This window comes from Carlito syrichta, unplaced genomic scaffold (genome assembly GCF_000164805.1).
Source record: "Carlito syrichta isolate Samal-C Ts95f unplaced genomic scaffold, Tarsius_syrichta-2.0.1 Scaffold316421, whole genome shotgun sequence".
Taxonomy (NCBI): domain Eukaryota; kingdom Metazoa; phylum Chordata; class Mammalia; order Primates; family Tarsiidae; genus Carlito; species Carlito syrichta.
In genome coordinates this window covers 419,425-426,808 of record NW_007260517.1, presented here as the reverse complement: position 1 = coordinate 426,808, position 7,384 = coordinate 419,425, and the positions used below count along the sequence as shown (strand labels likewise).

The 7,384-nt window shown below is 45.9% G+C and overlaps 1 protein-coding gene and 1 pseudogene across 1 annotated transcript in view; one reads left to right on the top strand and one right to left on the bottom strand.

The window, feature by feature from the left end:
* Positions 1-4,314, bottom strand: part of SOD2 (superoxide dismutase 2) — a 19,297-nt gene extending 14,983 nt beyond the window's left edge. Inside the window, exon 1 of the mRNA XM_021707181.1 lies at positions 4,286-4,314. The gene's annotated coding sequence lies outside the window, so the exon portion shown is untranslated. The remainder of the gene's footprint in view (positions 1-4,285) is intronic.
* Positions 4,315-5,559: 1,245 nt separating this feature from the next.
* On the top strand, positions 5,560-6,197 carry LOC103276933 (annotated as a pseudogene).
* Positions 6,198-7,384: the final 1,187 nt, after the last annotated feature.

Here is a 7,384-nt window from a genome sequence, read left to right as displayed (position 1 = left end):
GTGGGAGAAGTAGATAGGCATTTTGTCCTCAGGGTTTATTTGCAGTGCTTTGGGGGCGTGTCGCCAAGGGAAGGTCGGACCTCCCCCGTGTAGAGTTGGTACGGCCCGAAGCCACGGGGCCCCCCCCCCGTCTCCGCCCCCTCCGGGTGCCGGTCGGGATCGTCAAGCACGCGGCCGCGGAACCGCCCCTTTCTCTTCCGGCGGGCTTGGACTGTCAGTGGTGGTGTCAGGAGGCTCCCCAAGGAAAGACGTTCGCCCCGCTCAGGGGCCCATTCTCGTTCTTAGGGGAGACGGGATCATGCGCCGCCCAGTGAGCCTGATAGTAGAGGGTGTAGAGCCAATGCCCCTCTAACCTGTATTTAACCGTTTTGCTCCGTGTCCCGAGTGACCTTGTTTTGCAAGTAAACTGACCTTGGGACCTCTTCCAGGCCAGAGTCAGGACAGGAGCCAGACTGCCAGATAATAGCGCTGGTGGACACCTGCGATGTGCCTGCACCGCAGGATTTGCATACATTTATCTTTATTTTACCCCTAGGGCTGTGCTGATGAAAAGATGCCAAACTCTAAAATACTTTAGGATGTTTTATTCTGGCCAACCCTGAGGACTTAGACCTGTAGCAGGAGGTCCTGAGAACGTGTGTCCACTGTGGTTGAATGGTAGCTTGTTTATATACAATTAAGAAGGACAGAAGTTACAAGAAGTTGTCAATCAATCCATGTGAGATTTACACCAGTTCAGTCCAGGAAGGTGGGACATTTCCAAGTGGGGGAGGGGGGCTGCAGGCTATAGGTATATTCAAGGATTTTATGACTGACAACTAGCTAGCACTATGTTATTTTCTTGAACTCTGTACACCCCTCCCAAGGATGACTAAACTTTTGGTAAGCTGATGGGAAAACGTATTCAGTCAGACAGGAACCACATGAACTTGACTTTACACCAGGAAGGGCTGGGGCTTGTTTACAGACATCAGGAGAATGCAACTAAGGGGTGTGTTGGGGCAAAAGAGGAAATTCAGCTTGGGACCAGGTCATAGATATCCTTAAAACTCAGACAAGAGCAGGGGTTTGATGTAGTTGGTAACAGGAAGTTGAGAAACCTATTAGCTTTGGAGAAGCACACTGAAAGTGGTTTTTCAGGCAAAGTGGTCTGGCGCTGACATCATGAGAGGCAGGCTAGTTAGGAAGGTGTTGCGTTAATCTCAGCATAAGGTTCTGTGGACCAGTTTTAGGGTACAAGCTATGGGAACTGGAAGAAAGGGCATTTTGAAGGATGAAACAATGGGATTCAGTGGTGGATCAGTCACTGTAATGAAAAGGCTAAATCTAATGAGAACAAAATGTCCCCAGAAAGAGACTGATCCCAAAAATAAAAAATAAATTAAATAAATAAATAAATAAAAGAGACTGAGCACAGTCAGGCTCTTTTGATGCTCTTCTTTTTTTTTGAGTTGGAGTCTCACTCTGTCACCCAGACTGGAGTGCAGTGGCCGCTCCCGGCCACCGCAGCCTTGTCCTGCTGGGCTCCAGCGATCCTTCCGCCTCAGCCTTCCAAGTAGCTGGAATTACAGGTGTGCACTACCACACCCGGCTCATTTTTGATTTATTGTAGAGATGAGGTCTCACCAAGTTGTCCAGGCAGGTCTCGAACCCATGGGCTCAGGCAATCCACTCACCTCAGCCTCCCAAAGGCGCGGGATTACAGGCTGAGCCACCGAGCCCGGCTGATGCTCTTCTTTTTTAATACAGATAATGATACTTTGAGACTTAAAGTGACCCCTAGGACATGCCCTTTAGAACAAACAACAGATGTTGAAGGGTGGATGGAGTATCAGCAGGAGTCAGGTAGCAGTATCTGTAACTTCATATCTGTCATCAGCTATATCCTTGCAGAAGACCACCCTGACTGTGAGAGCATCCAAGGTTGTAGAGGTATGAGAGGTAGAGAGTTTATTACCTTCCTTATTTATCACTCCTAATGAATAGACTTACTTTTCTTTTTTAGGTAGCCACTGTAAGGCATACTCAGTGGCCCAAGGAGTTCGATTACTGTCCCAAGTTCCTCCAGCCAGCTCAGGATGTACTCCGCTATCTACATCAGGGCACCATGAATATGGATTTTCCTTGGGTCAACTTCCCATGCAGTCTAGACATACACATTAATTGGAGGAGGCAACCGATGTGGGTTGAGATGAAATCACTTTAAGCCAGTTATTAACTGCATTCATAGTCCAATAACAGAGTGTCTTTTGAGTCAAGGTCTCACTCTGTCAACCAGGCTGGAATACAGTGGCACTATCACAGCTCACTGCAGCCTCAACCTCCTGGGCACAGGTCATCCTTCTACCTCAGCCTCCTGAGTAGCTGAGACTATGGGCACACGCCACCATGCCCAGCTAATTCTTTGATTTACTGTAGAAACAAAGTCTTGCTATGTTGCCCAAGCTGGTCTTGAGCTCCTGGATTCAAGCAGTCCCCCGCCTCAGTCTCCCAAATGCTAGGATTATAGGCATGAGCCACTGCCCAGCCCAGAGTGTCTTAAACACAGAAGAATCTATTCCCTCATGTGAAAAAGACCTGGGGTAGTCAGTCCAAGACTGGGATGACAGTTCTGTGGAGTCTTCAAGGACCCAGGCTTTCTATCTTCAAAGCTGCTTCATGGTCCATAACAGCTTCTATACAGCACCAGCCATCTTGTCTCCTTTCCATGAAGAGGGAAAGACAAGGTTGAACCCTCACTATCTTCCTTTCAAGGATCCTTTGTTGTCGATTCACCTAAGAAATTCCACTCACAGCTCACTAGCTCATTAGGTACAAGGCTAGGTAGGCTAACCAAGCCACAAAGGAGGCAAAGTTAGCCATGCACATCTGAAGTCTAAAAAAACTTGGAACTCTGTAACTGAAGGAAAAATCAGTTCTAAAAAAAATAATCTTTGCTACATATCCTTCAATAAGGCATTGTTTTCACTTGCTTGGAAATAAACTCCAATAATTAATGGATTGATCTTAGCTGCATTGTCTTGTCTCTTTTTTCTTTCCCTCATTTTTTTTTTTTTTTATGGACTTTTTTTTTTTTCTTTTTGTGTCACAAATCTTATCTAGGCAGGAATCTAAGTGAGAATAGCTCATACCAACTTGCCCTTTGCATGACTGGAATTGTTCAAAGGACCGAGAGTATTACTTAAATTGCAAAATGAAATGATCCTGGCTAAAAGAGAAAGTGATGACAGAGATATAATATTAACAAAAAGTTCAAAGTGTGCTTTATTTTTTCCCCTACTTTTGGCAAAATTCCAGTTAGATTGCATTCTCAAAGAACACGTACTTTCCTGACTCAAGGCCTAACTACTACAAGTTTTGTGTGTTTAGAGTAAATCTATTAACCAACTGTTAAGGAAGATATAAAAAGTGAAAGGAAAGGCAGCACTTGGCTCAGAGCAAAGTGTGTCACTGAACAAGAGGGTTAAAACAGGCACGTGTGCTGGGTCATCATGAGTCAATTGTATCCATAAAGGAAAAAGGGAACCAGCACTGTTGAGCAGACCCTCCGTGGAGCTAGGTACTAAGTCAGATGCTTCATTCCTATTTTACACAAAGATAGTAAGTGATTGACCAAGGTCACATGCAGAGCTAGTAGGGAGTGGGGGCGGAATTTGGATGTACAGTTGACCATTGAACAATGCAGGGATTAGGGATGCTGGCTCCCTCACAGTCAGAAATCTAACTTCTGACTTTTAAGTCTAACTTCTGACTGACCAAAACTTAACTGATAACTTACTGTTGACCTTAGCCAGAAGCTTTACCAATAACATAAACAACTGATAACACATATTTTGTGTGTTATATGTATTATATACTGTGTTCTTACAATAAAAGAAAAGAAAATATTATTAAGAAAATCATATGCAGGGCATGTGGGTTCATGCCTGTAATCTCAACACTTTGGGAAGCTGAGGCAAGAGGATTGCTTGAGTCCAGGAGTTCAAGACCAGCCTAGGTAGCATAGCAAGACCTCATCACTACAAAAAAAAAAAATCAAAATATTAGCCAGGTATGGTGGCGTGTACCTGTAGTCCCAACTACTTTGGAGGCTGAGGTGGGAGGATTGCCTGAGCCCAGAAGATCAAGGCTGAAGTGAACCACAATCATGCCACTGCATTCCAGCCTTGGCGAGAGACACTGACAAGAAAAGGAAAGGAAAGGAAAGGAGAAGAGAGGAGAGGAGAGGAAAGGAAGAAGAAAATCATAAGGAAGAGAAAATATATTTAATATATTTACTACTCACTAAGTGGAAGCCCAACATGAAGGTCTCTTTGTCTTCACGTTGAGAAGGCTGAGGAGGAGGAAGGGGAGGGAGGTTGGTCTTGCTGTCTCAGGAGTAGCAGAGGTGGAAGGACATCTCTGTCGAAGTGGATCTGTGAGGTTCAAACCTGGGTTGTTCTCTCAAAGCTGCCATAGCTCTGTACATTTAACTTGCTGCCACACCGTATCCCACATTTCTCACACCCCAAAAATTGAGCTCAGCCCTATATTTTTTGTGTGGCGCCCAAGTTGGGAAACTCCTCTTCCTTCTGTTTCTGTGTAACTTCCCAGTTTACTCCTGTCTCCCCCAATCCTGGCTGACCTGCCGCCTCATCCTTGCCCATGACTTGCTCACCACTTGGGCCTGAAGCTTGATGCTGCTTCTCTGTCCTGATCTTGGGCCGCTTGCCATTTAGATCACATTTGCTTCATGGCCTCAGTGAATACCCAGTTCCCTAGTGCTTCTCTTAACAATAGTTGACTCTCCCCACCTTAGTCTATCAAGAGAATCGGAATTGCAGGGAATCAGGACACCAGAATACAACAGAGGAAGGTTGTCCCATATTTAAAGTCCAGCCGAGCACTCCATAAGATCCCTCCATAAGGACTATGCAACTGTTAAAGGACACACACAGTCTGGGTGCAGTGGCTCACACCTATAATCCCAACACTTTGAGAGGCCAAGACAGGAGGATTGCTTGAGCCTAGGAGTTTGAGCTCAGCCCAGGCAACACAATAGGACCCAGTCTCTACAGAAAAATAAAAAAATAAGCCGGGCATAATGGCATGCATCTGAAGCCCCAGCTCCTCGTGAGGCTGAGGCAGAAGAATTGCTCAAGTCCAGAAGGTTGAGGCTACAGTAAACCATGATCACACCACTGCCCTCCAGCCTGGGCAACAAATTGGGATTCAATTCAAAAGAAACACACACACACAAAACTTATGAATTTGGAAAAAGAGAGGAGGCTATCTTAAACAAAGGATTACAGCTTGCAAGGTGACCATCCTTCAGGCTGGGAACATGCCTCAGGCCAAGACCAGAGACAGAAGGAGGGCCTGAGGCAGGAGCTTTATGCTGAAGGGGCTGGCTAAACTTTCATATACAATAGGTTACAGAAGGGACTATGAATATCCACGAAGGGGGTCCTGAGATATGTATGTTGAACAAACATGCATGCAACATATGACTCAGGTTCACTTTGGTGTGGGGACTTAGCATTTAAAAGTATTACAACTCTTTCCAGCCAGTGGCTAGCGATGGATATCTGTCAGGACAACTGGCACAAACACAGCAAGACTGAGGGCAAGAGAAAGCCCTACCACAAGAAGTGGAAGTATGAGCTGGGACGCCCTACTGCCAACACCAAGATTGGCCCCTGCCACATCTGTGTGCGAGGAGATAACAAGAAATACCATGCCCTGAGGCTGGATGTGGGCAACTTCTCCTCATCAATGTTGTCTATAATGTGTCCAGTAATGAGTTGGTCCATACCAAGACCCTAATGAAGAACTGTATCATGCTCATTGACAGCACACCATACTGACAGTGGTATAAGTCCCACTATGTGCTGCCCCTGGGCCACAAGAAGGGGGCCAGGCTGACTCCTGAGGAGGACAAGATTTTAGACAAAAGACGATTCAAAAAAGTTCAGAAGAAATACACTGAAAAAAAAAAGAATGCCAAAATCAGCAGTTTTCTGGGGGAGCAGTTCCAGCAGGGCAAACTTCTTGCTTGCATAACATCAAGACCGGGCCAGTGTGGCCGAGCAGATGGCTATGTGCTAGAAGGCAAGGAGCTGGAGTTCTACCTGAGGAAAAATCAAGGCCTGGAAAGACAAATTAATCCTCTTCTAGCTCATGTCATAAAGGTGTTTATTGTTCCACAAAATAAATAAATAAATAAATAAGTAAATAATGTATTACAACTAGGCCCTATGTGCCAAAAGGTCTTTTCAAGACACGAAGACATTGCAGGTGGACAACCTCTGTAAACCGGCCAAAGCCAGCCGATGATCCATGAACTCCTACCAGGAGAAAGTTACTGAAGTCAGTCTCTTGTTCTGTCAAAGCTGTAGTTATGGCTAGTGGAATGGGTTGAGTTAGTCAACTGATGAGCTGCAATAGTTTTAATATTGCTTATCTCTAGACTAAAGCTTGTTTAGCTGTCAGAGAAAAAGAAAAAACCTCGCGGCAGTTAGAACATAGTTTATTCTTTTTTTTTTTTTTTTTTTTTTTTAGTTGGAGTCTCACTCTGTCGCCCAGACTGGAGTGCAGTGGCTGCTCTCGGCCACCGCAGCCTCGACCTGCTGGGCTCCGGCGATCCTTCCACCTCAGCCTTCCAAGTAGCCGGAATTACAGGGATGCACTACCACGCCCAGCTGATTTCTTGTAGAGATGAGGTCTCACTGCCCAGGCGGGTCTCGAACCCGCAGGCTCAGGCAATCCACTCACCTCAGCCTCCCAAAGGCACGGGATTACAGGCTGAGCCACCGAGCCTGGCTCATAGTTTATTCTTTAAGTGTAGGGGTGTGTGACTTAATCCTTGCCTGACATGACCTTACATCCTGTCTATAATTTGGTATATTCTTTTTTCCCCTCTTTTTAAAAATCATTTCTTTTCTTTTCTGAGACAGAGTCTTGTTCTGTCACCCAGGCTGGAATACAGTGGTGTGATCAAGCTCCATGCAGCCTCGAACTCCAGGACTCAAGTCTCTCAAGTAGCTGGGACTACAGACACATGCCACCATGCCCAGCTATAATTTGGTATCTTTTTGCAACACAGAGTCCATTCTGCTAGTCTTATGATCTCTGTCTTTTTTTGGGTGGGGGAGTTTGGTATTCAGTTTCACCTCAGCTGGCTATCTATCATGTTGACCACCCCCAGACCTGCCCATGTAGCAGCCATGCCTCTGTCTAGTCCCATCTGCCCCTTTCTGGGTGAATGTTCCCTTGACCAGCTGTGTAGCACCCAGGACAGCCTGGTTTATGCTTCCTCGCCTGATGGCATGGTGCCTGCCAGTAGGTTCTTCTTCACACCATGGAGAGCCACCAGGAACTAGAAAAGAGGTGTCCCCAAACTTCT